The sequence below is a fragment of the Balaenoptera acutorostrata genome, chromosome 11, assembly GCF_949987535.1.
Source record: "Balaenoptera acutorostrata chromosome 11, mBalAcu1.1, whole genome shotgun sequence".
Lineage (NCBI taxonomy): Eukaryota > Metazoa > Chordata > Mammalia > Artiodactyla > Balaenopteridae > Balaenoptera > Balaenoptera acutorostrata.
The window spans coordinates 41742065-41762078 of NC_080074.1; the positions used below are offsets into that span (position 1 = coordinate 41742065).

General features: G+C 35.1%; 1 protein-coding gene and 1 non-coding gene across 16 annotated transcripts in view; both read right to left on the reverse strand.

Annotated features, from left to right (window-relative positions):
* The window catches only part of NAV3 (neuron navigator 3), a 1137481-nt gene that overhangs the window by 308548 nt on the left and 808919 nt on the right, over positions 1 to 20014 (reverse strand). The window lies entirely within an intron of this gene.
* LOC114235624 (U6 spliceosomal RNA) lies at positions 701 to 807 on the reverse strand. The gene has a single exon (XR_003621752.1). It is a non-coding gene; the product is annotated as a U6 spliceosomal RNA (small nuclear RNA).

Here is a 20014-nt window from a genome sequence, read left to right on the forward strand (position 1 = left end):
CTGTTGGTCACAGAGCAGCAAAGAGGAGAAATTGATGGAATCAATGACACCTTTCCTGTGAAGGAAAATAAATGGACAAGGGAACAGTGGCACTTAGGATGAATGACTTCTCTCTGGAAGGCAGCATAGTGTTAAACAAGCCTATTAGACTGAAAAGCAGGAGTCCAAAGCCGTTTCTATGGCTGCTGGCTTTTGGAGTTGTGCATAAGTCCTTCATCTCCAATTGTTTCAATGAACAAGGTTTGTTAAATTGCTAGCTGTTTGTGATATACATGATAAAGTGCATTATATTAAGTGCATTATATCACTGAACTTAGGTTGTTCCTGTTTCAAAAAATGTAAAGGGCCACAAATAATAGGACTGAAATTTGTTAAAGAGTTCTTGAAAAAAATACAGGCACACCTCATTTTATTGTGCTTTGTTGTATGGCGCTTTGCAGATATTGCAATTTTTACAATATGAAGGTTTGTGGCAACCCTGTGTTAAGCAAGCCTATTGGTACCATTTTTCCAGTAGCATTTGCTCACTTTGTGTCTCTGTGTCACATTTTGGTAATTTTCAAACGTTTTTGTCATTATTATATCTGTGACAGTGATCTATGATCAGTGATCTCTGATGTTACGATTGCAAAAAGATTATGACTCAATGAAAGCTCAGATGATGGTTAGAATTTTTTAGCAAAAAAGTATTTTTTTTTTCAAAAATATGGAACGCTTCACGAATTTGCGTGTCATCCTTGCGCAGGGGCCATGCTAATCTTCTCTGTATCGTTCCAATTTTAGTATATGTGCTGCCAAAGCGAGCACGCAAAAAAGTATTTTTTAATTGAGGTAGGTATTTTTATTTGACATAATGCTTTCCATACTTAATAGAATACAGTATAGTATAAACATAACTTTTATATTTACTGGGAAACAAAAAAATTTGTGACTTGCATTGTTGCAATATTTGCTTTATTGTGGTGGCCTGGAGCTGAACCTGCGATATTTCCAAGGTATGCCTGCATATAGATTCGAGTGTACGAGAAACAAGATTGCATTTACCCCAAACAGACAACAGACGTATCTTTGTCTGCCAAGAATATAAACAAGGAGGTGAGAGACAAAAGTGCCTTATGCAATATTTTGAGTTCAACATAATATGAAAACAATACTCACCACATAAACATTTACTAAGTTATTATCAAAATAATCTTTGGTAGTACATTTATACTGAATCACAGCATAGGTACAGAATACCCTATCTAAATCACTGAGAAAATATATTTGATCTAAGTTATCTTGTCATTTCAGTTTGTTTCACTTACCAATTTTTAAAGCAGAAATACCAAGGAAAAGTTCTAATATTTCATCAGGAATGCTAAATTAACAATGAGTCTTACTTACAAAACAGGATAATCTTGCTTAAGAGAAGAAAGGGCAGAAAATATTTGACTAAGCACAGGCTACTTTGGAGAACTAGCTTGTGTCTAAATTATTAAATCATTTATCATATTAGAATATTGGGCATGATTCCCTCCCTTTGAACTAGTTTCTGAAACATTATATAGGCATTTCAGATGTTGATGTGACTTGACGCTACTTTCAAAAGAACTTGAAGCTTTTCTACAGAGTTTACAGATAACTGTTTAAGACACTTTGGGATATGTTCACATTGTGGAGTACCTACTTTGGGCAAAAAGTCATCTTCATATTCAATACTTTAAATTCTAATATTATAGCTGGTATATTGAGATTTAGGGATATCTTTCTAAGTCAAAATAGAGCAGGCTATTTACCCTCTGAGGTTTTTTATAAATATCGAAGTATAACAGATGTTCTCTAAATTAAAAAGGAAAGGTAAAAAATAGACATGTTTTTCTAATTCCAACCATGGATAACCACATATGAATTAGAGATGAGCTAGGGCATAAAAATTATATTTATTATATTTCTTTACTTCATAATTTCCTTAAAATTAAAGAAATCAAAATAGGCTATAAATAGCAAAGTTCTCAGGAAGGTCATTCATCAAAAAAATTTAACCAAGAGCTAAGATTTGATTGAATATGAATTATAATTTGTTAGAACAAGAATTTATAAAATGAAGGCGTATGAGACTAACATAACATAAAATTCAAAGATCAAGTTCTAATTCTTAGGTTTTTCTCTTATTCTACCTACCCACGGGGTTTAGTTTCAGTTATGAATAAGTAGACAGGCTTAAGACAGCTACAGGGTAAGTGTGGTAACTACTGCATGTATTTATAGAGTCCAAATTTATAATAGCTATTCTTCATATATCCTGGAGAAGTTACCAAATGCAGATAAATGGTATAACTATTGGACATATTTTTGTACGCTTATGTGAGGACTAGAATTTTCTTTCACCCTAAAGATATGAACTGTACTTAGGAATGATATTAAGAAGAACCCAAAGTTATTGGTTCATGTATATCTCTAATAACAACTGGGTTTCAACAGCCCAACAGCCATTAACCCTAAACTGTAATTAATGATGATCAAGATTAATGACAAGATTCTTTAAGTTCGGTATAACATGATTTGTTGAGTTAAGTATAACACTATTTATTACAGAGTAAAAGAATATTTACTGAGTTATCATTGAAATAATTTATGGTAGTTGAAATAGTTGCATTTACCATGGATTGTCCAGCATTTAAATTTTAATCCTAGCTAAATCCACCTGTATAAGTCAGGGTTCTCTATGGAAAGAGAAGGTATACATATAATGAGATTTATTATAAGGAATTGGCTCATGTGATTATGAAGGCTGAGAATCCCAAGGTGTACAGTCAGCAAGCTGGGGACACAGGCGAGTGGGTTGTGTAGTTCCAGTCTGAGTCCAAAGGCCTGAGAACCAGGAGAACCAAAGGGGTAAGTTCTAGGCCAAGGGCAGGAAAATACTATGTCCCAGCTCAAGCACTCAACCGTTGTTGTATTTAGGCCTTTAATTGATTGGATGAGGCTCATCCGCATTAGGGAGAGTATCTCTACTCAGTCTACCAATTCAAATGTCATCTCACCTATAAACACTCTCACAGTCACACCCAGAGTAACATTTGACCGAATGTTTGGACACCCTGTGGCCCAATCAGGTTGACACCTAAAATTAACTATCATGCTACCCAAAAGGTGGGTGTTCTTTCTAAACTACATCAATTTTTAAGATAAAATGAGGTGTTTTATTTCTCTTAAAGTTTACTATTTATTTTAAAATAAATTAAATCATATATATTGATATCTAATATCTAAAAAAGATAAGTCACAAGTTACAGAAAAAATGAACTCAGAATTAAAGATCACAAAAGCAGTGTAAATATCTAAATAAATCTACTGAAGGGGAAAATCACATTAACATGTAATAACTCCTCTAATCCTTCCAACAAATATTTATTGAGTTCCTATTAAGTTTTGGGCATTTTACTAAAGGCTAATGATGTAAGAGTAAACAAAGCAGATATGGTCTCTGTTATCATGGAACATAATCTAGTGGAGAAAATAGGCATCACATAATCACACTAATAAATACAAATTTTGATAGAACTTTACTACATCCCTAAACACAAGGAGTCACTGTCTTTCCCTGGATACTGGTTCTCAAGTTACCACATAAGGCACACATTACTCACACTCAACTTTTCCCTTGAAAAATACTGAAGTTTCCCCTAAAGTAGAAGATGCATAGTTTTAAGTATACAAGTCTATTCTATTAGTCATGTTGAAACTGAAACCAAGAACGGATTCAACTCTTCCATCTCATGATGGAATGATGAGCTGAACTTTCCACAGCATTTAAATTAATTTCTTTCATTATCTACTCCCAATTTCTCTCTTTCACCAGTGCCTATAAATAAAGTTTTCTAAATTAAATGCACCTATGATGGGACACCACTGTGAGGGGTGCATCTGTTTCTTGAGAACAGGATCTTCTTTAAAGCAAGGTCAAATTTATATTCTTAGCATCTCACATTGTAGCTGGAAATTAATAATTGTTCATTTAATTAGCATGGAAAACTGTTGTCAAAACGCCATGAGCCTAGAAGAGAACTTTTCTTTCTCAAAAAGCTTGGAATCCATACTAAATGAAAACAATTGAAAAATCTCACCCGAAGACATTTTAAATTGACTATGGTGACTGAAATCAAGGGGTAAGTTATATACAAATCATGTCAAAAGGCAACACCAGACTAGAACCACAATTACATATCTCATTTCAGCCTAGTAATTATTTATGGAGAGCTGGCTATGTGGTAGGCACTGTGCTAGATATTTATTTAAGAAAAACAGATTTTTTAAAAAGTACCTCCAAGGAATAAAGATGCAGATGTAGAGAATGGACTTGAGGACACGGGGAGGGGGAAGGGTAAGCTGGGACGAAGTGAGAGAGTGGCATGGACATATATACACTACCAAATGTAAAATAGATAGCTAGTGGGAAGCAGCTGCATAGCACAGGGAGATCAGCTTGGTGCTTTGTGACCACCTAGAGGGGTGGGATAGGGAGGATGGGAGGGAGATGCAAGAGGGAGGGGATATGGGGATATATGTATACATATAGCTGATTCACTTTGTTATACAGCAGAAACTAATACAACATTGTAAAGCACTTATATGCCAATAAAGACGTTAAATTAAAAAAAATAAAAATAAAAAAATAAAAAGTACCTCCAATTCCAGAAAGATGAAGGAAATGACATTAAACATGTAACAAATTTAGCAGCGTTTATTCAGCAAGCTACAACAGCTAAAAACAAGAATATCAGAAAAACTGTGGGATGTAACTACATATTTGAGAAAGAAGAATTCAGCAACAAGTTATCCAGGGGTGGAAGCAACAAAATGCTTAAATGACATCTAAGACCAATTTGAGATATTTTCAAACGAAAAGAAATTACACCCTCATTGAAGAAATATGAACAAAGCATGGTTACTATACTTGAGGGACTTATAGTCTGTGTTAGACTAAGACAAAGATAATATAAATAAACATAATACGTTAAGTCTAAGATATAGACACACTGTAGTGATAGTGGGAAGATACAGAAGTTCAAACGAGCTAGAGGGGAAAAAAACTGAACCACTAAACAGCAGGTTGTGTGAGCAGAAGCCATTTAGTGTTATCAGAGCAGAGAAATGACGCCATAAATGAATGCAGGGACCAGGTCATGGCTTTTTTGTATACCATGCTGTGTAGATGGGAATTCACCCCGTGGCAATAGGGAGCATTCACCTGGATGCAGTGTGGTAAAATTGACGTTTCTCAGGCAACGGTTGAAAGATTGGTTGGGAGGCAGTAAGACTGGATTGGGACTATCAACAAGGTGACTTCAGAGAGTACAGATGAGAGATTACGATGATGGGAAGCAGGACAGTGATAAAGAGAGAAATGGGAGAGGGAAGGGTTGAAGAAATATTTAAGACATAAAATAAGCAGGATCTGGTGACTGACTTGATACCAGGAATGAAGAATAGATATTTGGCTTAAATAGATAAATGATGCCACTTTTAACTGGGAGGAGGAAATGCCAAAAATAATTTATTGTTTGTTTAAACAGAAATATTCTTAAATGGAAAGATTTAGTTGCTCCCATTGTCAAAAACGGTGAGAAAGCTCATGGAACTAGAGTTATATCTCGCTTTGGATTAAAATTAGTCTTAAGCAACAGGACAGTTAGAGAATGACTCAAATTGCAAGTAGGTTCTTTGCTTCAGCAATGTTCTTTCAGGAATGTGACCACTCCAATGTATTTAAGTGCATGTTAATGATCGGTAACTACTCAACTGAGAAACTAAGGGAAGGAGATGGACGTAGGCAGAGAAATTTAGAATGAATATTAGACGTCACTTCCAATTAAAGATCAGAGCATATTCTTGAAAATTTTGATTCACAAAAATACTCCTCTGGGGCAGATAGAACCTGTAAGAAGCAAAGGAACCTTCATATATGACCAACATAACTTTTATTTCTATGTAGATGTTTATTATATAACAAACTAATATGCATTTATTGAGCACTGTTCTGTACAAGGTATTGTTGTGCACGGCTACATTTTTTTCTGAAAATAAGAGGCACATATGCATATATAGCTACAAAAAAACAAGTAATGGTAAAAGTTGTGACTAACTATGTAGTCTCTTTAGACTTCAGATTGATCATTTGTACAATTAGGCCACTGAATGCTAAGGGCCTTTCAAACTCTGTGACTCTGACATAAATCGACACACTTCACTGTAATAAAACACTAACTCCTACAAAAAAGCTTAAATATTTTAATTGTTTTTTCCCTACTCTCTATAAGGATAATCTCATGTTTCCAGGAACAACCATGAGACAATTAAATGGTCAGCCTCCTTTACTTTAAAGTAAATGACACAAAATTTGACAGGATATACTCTCCATGGCAGATTTATAGTCCATGAATATAGACTTTTCTAACAATAAAGATAAGATTCCAGAAATGTTCCATCCATTCATCCTCATCCTTATTACTACACTTATGATAAAACAGACTTAGCATTTCTGAAAATGGGGTGCATCTCATAATCATTTGGCATTGTCAACATTTATTTCCTTCTTCTAAAGTTTTACTGAATTGACGGGGAATCTGAGAATTGCAGAAATAAAGAAATAATCAGAGCTATCATTTGGAGCTGCTTCTAGGCACCATGCTAAGTGGTACCCGGTTATTAAGTGAACCAACTGGTTTTAGAAGCCAGCTCTGCCTTTTAGCTGAATGAGATATACAGTTTTAAAGCTATAGTAGGTGCTGGGCCTCCCAGAGAGGTTACTTTTGGCTTTGTTTCAAATTACTACAAGATCACATGGAAAAAATATTTCAGGTGGCCAAATGTAATCTTTGTACCTCTTTTTAAAAATATGGCATGAAAGTATAATCAATCTTTTCTAGGAACGATTTCCAGCTGGACCTGTGATTTCCAATTTCCCTGTGGTATACCGAAAGTTAAGAGAAAGGGAAAAACCAAGTAACTACAGCAAAAACCTAATGCAGCAGAGACCATCTTTGAGGAAAAGAAAAGAGAAAATAAGTCTCTTTACTGTGAAATACGTTAGTCAGTGCACATCTTCTCTCTCGCACTCTCTCTCTCAGTAAACATGTTAGAAGAAAATAGCTGTTTACCCAAACAGTATATCAAATGATTTTGCTGAGCAGTGGATAAAGCTGTAAAAGACTAACTGCCATTTTCCATGAATGCTGATGGATGATGAAATCTGATCCTGATACGCAGTTTATGGAAGATTCCAACCGAGCTACTAACCATTTGCAAACACTGTAATGACTTGAGATTTCACCTGGCAGCACGGTGGAGCCAAGTGTTAGAATGGGGCAGGGAGAGAGAGAGACCCATGTTAAAGCCAGCTCCTAAGGTCAAAATCACCATGACAAAAAATCCCTTTAAAAAAATGTTATGCCGGGGGGCTTCCCTGGTGGCGCAGTGGTTGAGAATCTGCCTGCTAATGCAGGGGACACGGGTTCGAGCCCTGGTCTGGGAGGATCCCACATGCCGTGGAGCAACTGGGCCCGTGAACCACAACTGCTGAGCCTGCGCGTCTGGAGCCTGTGCTCCGCAACAAGAGAGGCCGCGATAGTGAGAGGCCCGCGCACCGCGATGAAGAGTGGCCCCCAGTTGCCGCAGCTAGAGAAAGCCCTAGCACAGAAAAAAACGAAGACCCAACATAGCAATCAATCAATCAATCAATCAATCAATCTTTAAAAAAAAAAATGTTATGCCGATAATAAACTCATATTTATGCACGCTTATGTTTGAGATCCACTAAGGTAGCCTAAAGGAAAGCACAGCTATCTAGGCATTCTGCCTCAAAACAACTACAGAATAGCTGGTCATTAATTGGCAGGGTAGGTGGAGACAGCAACAATGCCTTGCACGACTCCAGAGGATGCCATTTACATGCCGTCTATGTATCAATAGATAGTATCTACCAAAGTTGAAGCAAGACAACACTGAGGCTCTGGATGGAGAAGTTTAAAGAGGTACTAGTTGCCTGCAGGGTTTATCCCACTTCTAACAAATACGGAACCTCTATAAAGGAAAGAGTAACTGCATGCTAACAGAATTGTCCATTTTCCTGACAATTAGGGGAAACCACATTTTACAAGATGTGACTCCGCTATGAGACAAGCTATGTGCCAAAGAAAGATTTCCTCCCTCAGGCCTTCTCTTCCTAGAATGAGAAATACAATAAGAGGAAGAGAACTATGCCACTCACTGTGTCTTAATTACTTAGAAATGGAAGTTCAGGCATATTTTTATGAAGTGCCATTGGGAGGCCGGAAGGGCTTGGGGCTCCTATTCACTCTTTCTTACCTATTGCAGAATCGTGAAAGGAAAACTCATATAATAGTAACTACTACCATTTATTAGGCACCTAGGATAGGCACATTTTTACAAATATTATCACATTTACAATATTGCTGTAAGGCAGAGATTATCGCCATGAAGTATCAATGAAGAAAATGAGAGTAGAGAACTTAAATCATTTATCCAAGGTCCTGACTAGTAAGTAAGAGGGCCAGCATTTGAACCCACATCTGTGGGACTTCATCATTATTGGGAAAGATGACTACTTTGACTTAACAAGAGAAAGTGCTTTTTAAAAAGTTATAGCTCACTAACAGTGAAACAAACTGGTTTGTGAGGCAGTGAACTCTGATGATTACACATAATAATTATGTACCTCCATATGGAGTACTTTACGGTGGTAAAATAATTTTCACATACATGATCTCATTCAGCTTACATAGCCCTGTGGATCAAATATTATTTTAATTCCCATTTAATATGAATTCTGTGAACATGAGTCTTACATTATGTAGAGACTTGATTTAGATAGCTACTAAAACAACTTGCTGTTTCAAAACGCTATGGTTCTCTGAAGGTATGGAGGAGAAATTTTTGAGCCTGGGGACTTTCCAGGGTTACTTGCTTAATCTAGACTGTGTTGTAACTCTCCCTTACTAACTCATAAATAGTTCCTCTGCATCAGCTATATTTGGTGGCACAGAGCTACCGACCTCCAGGCGCTGCCACGTTCCGCCCACTGAGAGCTGCTTCCTGTTACTAGTCATTGAAAACTAAGAAATGGCTGTCTGAGACAAAGCATGTGCAGACACAGTCACAAATACGCTCAATGGGGACTGAAAATCTACAAATTCAGGTCTCTCCTCTGTAAACATCTCATTGAACTTTATGAGACAGAGGTGGATGAGGGTTAGTTTTTCTCAGCCATTCTCAGAAAGCAATTCAGGTCAGAACTTGATGGCCAAAAGCTACTTCGAGAGCAAAGAGTATGTACCGTGGGCACTCTAACAACCCTTATACAATTAAAATAAAACAAATGTAACCAGAATGTCTAAGCTCCACTTGCCAGAGACCTCTTAATCAGATCACATTACTTACCTTTTTTTTTTTAATAGACAGTTTTTTAGAATAGTTTTAGGTTTACAGAAAGTTGAGAAGACAGTACAGAGAATTCCCATATACCCAGCACCCAATTTCCTCTTTTATTAACATCTTACATTACTATGTATATTTGTTACAATCACCAAATCAATATTAATACATTATTATTAACTAAAATCCGTATTTCATTCTTATTTCTTTAGTTTTTGACTAACGTCTTTTTTTTTTTTTTTCCTGTTCCGGGATCTCATGCAGGATACCATAATACTTTTAGTTGGTCTGCTTAGGGTCCTCTTGGCTCTGCCCATTTCTCAGACCATGGCTACAAAGGAGTGATAGAAACATAAACCAATTGCATTTCCACATGGACTTTCATATCTATATTATTTATTTTAGAATTTTGATGGAAATAAGAACAATAACAACTCACAGTGCCATCGTCATGCTACCCTATGCCTTGGAAAAAGACTAACCTGAAATGCTACGTGTTTCTCCAATACGCCTTATTTTTCTCAAAAGATACAAGGGCAAAGAGGAAATTATTGTGGGTCTCTCTAAGTATTACCTATTGATAGAGGAACATGCAAATGGAGACAAAGAATATTATAGACTACTCATTAATAACGTGTTTGCAATGTATTATCTACCATGTAATTTACATACAGCTTAAATACGTACAGTCAATAAAATACATCACTCATATGAGCAGGGATACAATCAAAATACTGTCGATTTAATCAAATTCCATAACCAAATAAGAATTCCTTTTCTCATTATTACTAGATTCAACTTATGCATTCATTCATTCATAAACTCATTCATTTAATAAATATGTATTGTGGCTGTTCTATATGCCAGGTGACGTTTTAGGAAGTGAGAACACAATAGTGACTACTCCCTGTTCTCATACAGCTCAATTCCAATGGGGAAATAAATTGATAGTTATAATGTATTGATAAGTACTGTCACTTATCAAGCAGAACAATCAAACAGGATAATAAGGAGCAACAAGGTGTTTTCTTGAGAAGTGTAGTCAGAGAAGATCTTTTTGATGAGGTGTGACTGGAGCAGAAAGTTGTATAAAATATAGAGATGAGCCTTGGGTAACCTAAGGGTAACAATCACTACAGAAGTCCTGAGGCAATCATGCATGGAGTGTTTAATAGCGTAAAATAGTAATTTAAATGTTTACACTGTAGTTTGTTGGCAGTTTGAAGAAAAAGGGGCTTTCCAAAAAATACTTCTGGAGAAAATATACTTTCAAAATGTTTCTTCTGTATAAAAACCAACAAATGACCAAAAAGACCTTCCTTTCACCTCTACTGGTGGCAGCTAACATCTTGCCATGAAAAACTTTACTCTTGCCCAATGGCTTGTTATTTGTAAAGTTAAAAGAAATGCATTCTTCCTATAAGAAAATATAAATCTGTTTTGCGACTTTTGTGAATTTCCTCTAATGTATATTTTTATATATTTATCATGGAAGCTGTTAATGTCAAACTGAGTAACCAAATTTATAGAGAGTAAGGAGAATGAAATAATCATTTATTAAGCCAGATACCCCTGTATGCTTAATTTATTTACTCATTATAATAACATAATAAGGTAGGTATTATTAACCTCATTTTAGAGATCAAAAATCTAAAGCTTCACAGCCTTTTGTAACTTGTTCCAGAGGGACTCCCAAAAGGTAATTATAGTATATAAACCCATTCTGAGAGATTCCAAAGCTTAAAACCTACTACACACATGAAATCATTCACCAGTAATTAATACAATGCAAATAAATTTGGGTGTTTTTAAAATCTACCCAACCCATTTGAAAAGATTAAAAAGAATGTTAGCACCTAGTATTCTCTAACTTATAGAGAAACAGACACTCTTACAACATTGTTATTGAAAGAACAAATTCATATAATATTTAGAAGGAGAGATTTCATATAATATAATATGATTTAACATGCTATAATATGACACAATATATAGCTTTTAAAATGTTAACAACATTTGGTCTTCTAGATATTTACCCTAAATAAAAAAAAAATAGTCATGGTTCTTTGCTATGACATTATAATAATTTGCAAACAAAAATTACATGTGGGCTTCCCTGGTGGCGCAGTGGTTGAGAATCTGCCTGCCAATGCAGGGGACACAGGTTTGAGCCCTGGTCTGGGAAGATCCCACATGCCGCGGAGCTACTAAGCCCGTGAGCCACAATTACTGAGCCTGCACGTCTGAGCCTGTGCTCCGCAACAAGAGAGGCCGCAATAGTGAGAGGCCCGCGCACCGCGATGAAGAGTGGCCCCCGCTTGCCGCAACTAGAGAAAGCCCTCGCACAGAAACGAAGACCGAACGCAGCCATAAATAAATAAATAAATAAATAAAAATTTAAAAAAAAAATTACATGTAACAGACGTTGAACACTAGGCACGTACTGAGAGAAAGTTTAACAGACCTATGGTAGGAATTCTTTCAGTCATTAAAAATCAACTTCCCAGTTCAGAAGATGCATGCACTCCAGTATTCACAACAGCACTACTTACAAGATCCAAAATATGGAAGAAACCTAATGTCCATCAACAGACAAATGGATAAATAAGATGTGGTATGTGTACATATACACATACATATATATGCCATTGTGTGTGTACATACATACACAGTGGAATATTAGCCTCAAAAAAGAATGAAATAATGCCATTTGCAGCAATATGGATGGACCTAGAGATTATCATATTGAGTGAAATAAGTGAAGTAAGTCAGACAGAGAAAGACAAATATCATATGATATCACTTATATGTGGAATCTTAAAAAAATGATACAAATGAACTTATTTACAAAACAGAAGCAGACTCACAACATAGAAAACAAACTTTTGGTTACCAAAATGGAAAGCAGGGGAGAGATAACTTAGGAGTTTTGGATTAACAGATACACACTACTTTATATAAAATAGATAACCAACAAGGTCCTACTGTATAGCACAGGGAACTATATTCAGTATCTCGGGAAAACCCATATAATGGAAAAAAATCTGGGAAAGAATATATACACACACACACACACACACTTAAAACTGAATCACTTTGCTATACACCAGAAACAACTAACATAACATTGTAAATCAACTATATTTCAATTTAAAAAAATCAACTTCCTCAAAATATGTATGGATATGGAGAAATATTTTTAAAATATTAGTTTAAAAGGATAAAATATGTACAAAATGTATATCTTCTTATATGTTAAAACTAAAGGTAATTACTCTAATAAATTTTAAAAGTAACATCTGAAAAATGGGGTTAGAGGTTTTTTTTAACTTTCATCTATATTTTTCAAGTTCTCTGAAATGAGCATACATTATATTTATTCAACACAATAGAAAAAGAAAAATGATATTAAAAAACAGATCAGATCTACATTGGTTAAAGCCAGAGCCATAATCACATATTTAGAGGGTTCCAAATTTTTAAGTCTACAAAAGAGTAATATTAATATCTTGGCAAAGATGACTTAAGTTGCAGTGGCCAAGACCTCAGCTTGAAGAAAATAAAATGCTTCAATTGACTTTTCTCAGTAGTTGTGCCTCTATTATACATTTTCTTGGTTCCCCAGGATTGTCATTAACTAGTGGTTCTGTCCTAGAACTTGGCCTTGTGTCCTAGAATCTCCAACCAGAGCTTTCCCGAGTCTGAGGTCTCTTTCCCAAGACCACGGTCTTTCCCCAAGTACCAACATTTCAGGGTGCACCCTCAGCTCTCGTGTATGCATTTCCACTAATACCCACATTGGGTTATTCTCTGAATGCTTTTGTTTCTCAGAAATTTAGAACTTAAAGTGAAGTTACAGTATATGTAAAATGAACACAAATACCACTCAGGTGGCATCATGTATGTCATTCATTCATTCATTCATTTATTTAATTTTTGGGCGCGCTGCACAGCATGTGGGATCTTAGTTCCCTGAACAGGGATCGAACCCGTGCCCCCTGCATTGGAAGCATGGAGTCTTAACCACTGGTCCGCCAGGGAAATCCCTATGTCACTTAGGTTTTAATTTTTCGTATTAGCTGGTCTCAAATATAAGTTTACCTTATTTCATGTTCAATTAAAGAAAAAGCAATCTGCACTCATGCTTAAGGAAAAAGAAAACAATAAATTGCAAGCTAGTATAGTACACAAAAGTATCATGTGTGCTAGTCTTCAATTTAAGAAAATCTCAAAGACAATTTCTACTGAAGTTTATTTTCTACTTATATGCTAATATATAGAAGTTATCTCTCATATAAGATTCTATCCACTTAGATCTGTATTAAAATGTATTTCACGTATTTAAGTTGACTACAAGCTCCTAACAAGTGAAGCTGGGCATACACATTTTTCAATACCCTTGTAAATGATTGGATTCAAGAGCTAAAGCTATCATAAATGGACTTTCTACCATGTTCACACAGGCTTTCACCTTGCTTTTAAGTTGAGGATGATGTATATCCTTGAATTTCGTGAACAATGACTGGTGATCTTCAGAATTCAGTTTAAATCCTTTCCCTCTCTCGGTTTGGTTTTTAAGATCCTCATGGATTAACTTTTTCTTGCCAGGTCTCCCACTATTTTCCTCTACAGAATTATCCTTAAAGACTGGTTATTTTTCCCACTCCGCTCACTTCCTTTCCTTTCCCCAGTGTGTGGCAGATCCCCATCCGAACATTCTCCAGCACCTGTAACAGAAGCACCATGACTAACTGACTCATCAACTTGATAAAATTTCATTTCCAGACCCAATATTTCTCCCTGATTTCTATTCCTAAATGTCTCACTAATAAAAAGAAAATGTTCCAGTTATCTAGGCTTTATTCTGATTTACTCGATCACCTAAAATATAGTAATTTGATCCCTATACATTCTTGCCTGAAATTATATAGAGATGTGATGATTATTAGAAATTTTTATATAGCCTATCTTTATATAGTATGTTGCAATAACATATTCAGATATTTTTCTTGGCAAACTGTCACAGATATAAAACTTGAGTTAGGTAACAACAAAAGACTATTTATGTATTTACTTATTTCCTATCCAACACAAAAATGATACACAAAACAGAATTGAACACACATCATTCATTCATTCATCAAACAGTATACACCTTGTATATGTTAAACACTAGAAATATATTGGTTGGCAAAAAAATCACAGGTTTTTCCCCCCATAAAGTTTGTGGCCTAGTGAGAAAAATATATTTAATAAATAATTATACTAATAAATGTATTATGAAAAATAGAGATAAGGGCTTTGAATGAAAGGAACATGATATCAGGAGAGCATAAAGCAAAGGAAACTAATCTAAATTTGGATGGTGGAGGCAGGTGGTCCAGGAAGTTGGCCCTGAAGAAGTAAAGTTTGAACTAAAATCTGAAAATGAGTAAGAGTTAACCAGGTTAAGAGCAAGGGAAGAAAACTCCAAACAGAAACAGCACTTCCAAAAATCCTGAAGAGGGAGGGGCATGCCATGTTCAAAACGGCTGATGTGGTCAGGTTCACATCTATTAAGACAAATTTTCATTTTCTCAACAAATGATCATAGGCATAATATGTCAGTACATTAGCTGATGTGTTTCAGAAAAAATTATCATACCAAAACATATTTTTCAATACAAAATTATTTTGAGTTGACATTTATTTCTCCAAATAGGGTATTTACTTACTGTATGTCAAGAACTTTATATTGTTATTTAATGGAATCCTAGTACAGCTGGGAAATTGAGGCTTAGAATGGTTAGGCAATTTGCCCAATGTCATAAGGCTGGTAAGGAGCAAACCTAAGAATAGAATCAGCCCTGCCCAAAGCCCAGCTTCATTTCCACCATATTAATTAAAACATGCATTCTCAGTAGTAGAGCAGAGCATTCGCACTCTTCATTTTAAATGGCTTGTACAGATCTGTAAGTGTCGTTTTTGCATAGTGACGTTTAAGGCTCTCATAACAATTATTTAAATTAACCAGACTTCATGCAAGCGTTGAGTTTTTTAGGAGTACCTATTTTTAGTCCATAGGAACATATTCCCCTGGCTCTGTTTCTCTCCACATTATAATCCAGCAATCCCAGCATGCTGTCTATTCTTCTCAAGTTCTTCCAAATATTAATAGCTCTTTGAGTTAGAGCCAACGAAAAAGTCTGAAGACTAGAAGAAAATGACAAACTTTGGTTTACGATAGAACCAGCACCTCCACAATGCAGAGCCTGTGCCTGAGATGAAGGCCAGTATCTGGGGCGAGCAGACTCCACTCTCTGGTTTTCCTCAGTGCTTTACCTAAACACATCCATTCTTAGGTGGCCTCAGCACCCTGCAATCCACTAGCTCAGTGCAGCCCAGAACTGTAGGCTGCCTGCTTTTTATACTATTTGGGGCCTGAGGGGGTGGGGTCACAACAGCACCCTAGGGTTTACTCTATCATCATGAAGAAAGATTTTGCTATACTACAATTACTCAAACTAATTAGTGTTTTAGTTTTTATTATACCGTTGGGTCTACTCAAGGGTTGAGTGTCACAGCTCTAGGAACGGCCTGCCTGCCATACTTTGGAATGTTCACATTTTATTCTCATACTGTAGAATATTCTACAGCTTTGATTCTGTTTGAAAGCACATCATGTGTTCCACTCCGTTCCTCACACCCATCTATTCATTATTTTTCAAGGGTCATTCAATACTCATCTCCCTGTAACCATCAAGCTCAACTAAATTTTAATTTCACTTACTTTAAACAATTACCCTTAGGATTTTATATACTAACCTATATTTTAATAACTCACATATTTTTTTAAATGTACTTTAGCTCTGCATATGCATTTCAGCTTAGAAATGCCAAATATTCTTTTAGAGAAAAGGTTAGAGGAAATCAATATGTATTAAGAAATACAACAGTCAAGAGGAACAAAGAATAATTATGTATCTTGGACTTCATCCACTTTCAACTTGAACAATTGCATTTATCATGTCTAAACACTGACTTCCTTTTAAACTGTTAAATTTATTGCTTGTTTTGACTGTCACATTACTAAATTTAATCCTTGCCATGTTATTGGCATGTTCTAAAGAATAAATGTAGCTGTTAATAATTTTATTTGGTTACATTGAAGAGGAGGCTAAGTATAAATGAGACATTTTCAAGAATTTATCTTCACTGGGAATCTATGTTTCTTGTTATTTGATGGGCAAATTTAGCTATAGACCAAAGCTTTGATTGGATATTAAGAGGATTTCTTTCCTTTTATAATTATTAAACGAGCTATTCAAGTTACTCGCTGAGTTATTCGAGAAGAATATAGAGCAAATCTACAGCTTCTATGCCACAAACTTAAGAGATTTTATATCTTAATCAAATGGCAAACTTCTTATAAATAACCAACAGAGTAAATGTCACTAGGCCTTTCTCAAAATTTTTCTGTGATTGTAATTAACCTTAGCTATTGGTCTTGATGTTAGATGAAGAAAATGTTTGGTTCGGTATCCTGTGGTTGCTGGATGCTCCGGCTTCTCTGAATCAAATCAAAGTGCCCTTATGGCCCCATAGACCAGGAGGCCTGTGCAATTTGCATGAGCCAGCAGCCACTTAGGCTAACTTGTTCCTGTGGTACCAAAGTCTTTTAAAAAACTCCCTTCCCTACAAACTTCCACTTACAGAATAAATAAGTCATGGGCATGTAATGTACAGCATGGGGAATATAATCAATAATATTGTTTCAAGTTTGTATGGTGACAAATGGTAACTAAACTTATTGTGGTGATCATTTCACAATGTATACAAATGTCAAATCACTATGTTGTTCATATGAAATATTATATTGTATGTCAAATGTACTTCAATAAAAAAGAAAAATAGAAAAATCCAATATATAAAAACTCCCTTCTTCTATCCAGCAGCACTGTGTAAATCTCAAAACCATTCTAATTAAACCTTAAGCTTTATGTATTCAATCTCAATTCTCCAATAGAAGGTAGAAAGATAATATTCTCACATCCCCATAATTCCTCTACCACTATTCATATTTTATCCAAGTTGACAAATCATTCAACATCAATATAACTGTGCTCAAGAATTATGTTTTTCTTTTGCATTTGGATTTTTACTTTTTTAAAGTGAAAATCTGGTTTCAAACCATATGCTTAAAATTTTATTAATTACTCTTCATAAAATGTATTGGTAAACAAATACTGGAAAAATGTTATTACATATTATTTTGGTGGCAAGCTGACAAACTCCTATCATGTGAGGCCAATGGGAACATCCCTAAGAGCAGTGGATTGTCTTTTCATGCATTCTTTAAAAGAAGTGTATACTGATTACTTACTAGGCACAAAATTAAGAGATCTCAAAGCTTAGGGAAAAAGGGGGAAATGGGAAAGTTTGTTTCACAGTAGTCACTAAGCAAACATATTAGGATGACAAAAATATGCATGTAGGATAAGAGAAGCAATCGGTTGTTTTATATTGTAGAAAGTTATATAGTAGAGGTTTTGTACATTCATTTGTTTGTTAAATACATTATCTTAAAACTTATAAACACCCCTAAATATTACTCTTAATATCATTTCCTTAAATTATAATACATAGACTATTTAACAGAGCTAATTTTTTAAATTATTTAACTACTATCAACAGCAGTGACTAAATACATTTTAAGGGTTGAAACATTAACTAATGAATATTTTTCCTGTATCTCAGAGATAGCTATAGTTCCAAAGAACCTCAAAATCTCCCTTGGAAAATGTGTTTGTAATAAAAAAAGATTGGAAAACAAAAACAAGTTCTATTATGTTTGTTGGTAAAAGGATTTGAAATATTCAGTGTCCTTATGGACATTATGAGAGTAAAAGGAAGCATCTATTCTTTCTTGTTCAATAGAAATGTCTCACGCATCAGTTTTTCCTCCCATTTCAAAGTAAAATAAAATAAAAACAGGATGAAAACATACAGACTCATCTACATGAACTATGAAAGAGTTTTGAACTGCAGAGTATGTTTTAGTTCAACCATGTAGTTTTAAAAAGGAGCTAATGTAAATAAACATACCTTACATTTCCTCACCAACTATTCACATTTCATCAAAGTCATAATTTATTGACAATATAAATGCCTTTCTCATAGATTTTATCATGATGCATGCAATGGCCATAAAGAATTAAAATCAATCATAAAACGTGCCTGATGCCAGCAGGCTAATCCTGGAGAAGAGTAAACATTCTGAACCCTTTTAGGGTTACTCCCGGTTTAGCTCACTCATTCATTCTTTCATTTATTATTTGAATAGACATTTATTGAGCACCAACTTTGTGCAAGACACCACTCAAGACACAGAGGGTCCGGGATGAAAAAGAATAAGACAGGCAAGGCCTCTCCCCTCATGGTGCATAATTCTAAAACAAACAAAACAAAACAATGAATGAGAGAATTACAGATTGAGATACATACCAAGAAAGAAATAGCAAAAGGTAACATGACACATAGTGGGTGGGCAGAGGGAATTTTAGATAGGAAAGGGGTTGCTTAAGAGGTGAGCAGAGACTCCACTGGTATATATAGTTCTGAGGGATGTCTACTTCTATTCAGACTAGCCTTAAGAATTTCTATAATCTTTGCTCTCTCAGACATCTCAGAAATTATAACCAACTGCATCAAAGCTTTATAAGTTCTTACTATAGAGAGTAGCATTTGTTTAGCAAGCTCCTCCACTCTGCTGCACCAGGGAAATTCTGGCAGTGAACATATGCTAGTGGACATGTGATATTTGTAAGGCAGTTAAAATAAGGATTACTTGTTATAAAAAGGACTCAAAGCCATTTCATAACGACGTATGTTTGAACAAATTTCACTATTACACTTAGATACATTGGCAAACCATTGGGCCCTACTTCTGAGAAGATGAGGGACTGATAAGGAAAGGGGAAGTATAACTTGGTAGAATTCAGTAAAGGACTGAAAATAGAAAAAGAAGATATAAACAAGGGGTGCATGAAGAAGCTATAGCTGGATGAAAGTACAAATCAAATTTGAGATGCCCTAATCACAGTATTTAAACAAATCTTTGTATTTAGGTATCTTCTAAGATGTACCAAAGATGTTCATTAGTCCTGCCCCCATTTATATTTATATTATAATATCTGCCATAAGAGGCACATTTTTACAGAGACAGATGAACTGAAATATTAATATATATGTTGGAGAATTTGGGGATCTGTTACTATTAACTTGATTGCCCTGAGTGACTCCCTTAAATGATTTTTGTTTCTGTCTTCTGGTGTAATAGCCTTATTATTAAAAACCAACAAACAAAAAACACATAAAATTAAATTGTGAGAAAACTGTCTTTAAGTAAATGTCTTAGTTCTCAATTTTCCTACTTTCAAAGGTCAGTCAAATATTCATTGTAGCCTTAAAACATGACTCTTCCCGATTATAGAAAAACTTTTTTTCCCTATGTAGTCAATTCAAACTTTTTCATTCAAAAGGATAATTTAAGACTATAGGAATAATGCAAACTGAATGAATCCCATACACACTTATGCCA